The 1130-nt window shown below is 37.1% G+C and overlaps 1 non-coding gene across 1 annotated transcript; it reads right to left on the minus strand.

The window, feature by feature from the left end:
- Positions 1-824: 824 nt before the first annotated feature.
- LOC136127699 (small nucleolar RNA U13) lies at positions 825-928 on the minus strand. Its single transcript, XR_010656155.1, has one exon. It is a non-coding gene; the product is annotated as a small nucleolar RNA U13 (small nucleolar RNA).
- Between the last annotated feature and the right edge of the window lie 202 nt (positions 929-1130).

Genomic DNA, 1130 nt, shown 5'->3' on the forward strand with positions numbered 1-1130 from the left:
TGAGTAGCCTAATGAAATTGCGTGTGGAGCTCCAATGCGCCCTGGAGGTGAATCATCTCTTTGTCCATCGAATCCTGCCCCTTCGTCACTAGCTGTCTTGGTCATCAGTTCAACTGTCAGGTATCACAGAGTGCCTATGTTCCAGAACCCTTATTTTACTTAATAATGCCCCCAAAGCTCATTAGAGTAGAGATGCTGGCAATCCGGATATGCCAGGGCATAGCCATAAAGTGCTTCCTTTAAGTCAAAAGGTGAAAGTTCTCGACTTAATTTGTAAAGAAAAAGAATCACGTGCTGAGGTTGCTAAGATCTACAGTAAGAACAAATCTTCTATCCAGGAAATTGTGAAGGAAGAAAAAGAAATTTGTGCTAGTTTTGCTGTTGCACCTCAAACTGAAAAACTTACGGCCACAGTGAGTGATAAGTGCTGAGTTAAGATAGAAAAAGCATTAAATTTGTACAGTGAGATATTTTGAGAGAGAGAGGCCATATTCACATAACTTTTATTACAGTATATTGTTATAATTATTCTATTTTGTTGTTAGTTATTGTCGTTAATATCTTATTGTGCCAAATTAAACTTTACCACAGGTATGTATGTACAGGAAAAAACATAGTATACATAGGGTCCAATACTATTCATGGTTTCAGGCATCCAGTTGGGAGTCCTGGAACATATCCCCATGGATTAAGGGGGACTACTGTATTTCTTTCCCAATGACTTTTAAAAATAGGATCAAATTCTACTTGTTAATTTATAACCAACTTTTTTTCTTTTCTTTCTTTTTTTCCCCTTTTCTTCTTTTTTTTTTTCTCTTTTTTTGTGTCAGACGGGTAACATGCCGGTGTCATAACAAGGTTTGAGGGAGGCACATGTCACACAACCTCATGAACACCCAGTCATCACGCTCAGGAACTACAAAAGGATCTATAACTGGTTTTTTAAACTCGATATAGGTAGGCACCTTTCTATGGCAATAAATGTCGAGCTTCTGAATGGATGTATCATAATTTAACCAATTCTCTTGTGATGAGCATTTAGGTTGCAATTTTCACCACATAATTATCTTTTAATCTAAGCTTTTTGTGAAATTTTTTGTGTCTGTCACCATCCTGGGGTTTTACCTGAT

This window comes from Phocoena phocoena, chromosome 8 (genome assembly GCF_963924675.1).
Source record: "Phocoena phocoena chromosome 8, mPhoPho1.1, whole genome shotgun sequence".
In the NCBI taxonomy this organism is placed as follows: Eukaryota; Metazoa; Chordata; class Mammalia; order Artiodactyla; family Phocoenidae; genus Phocoena; species Phocoena phocoena.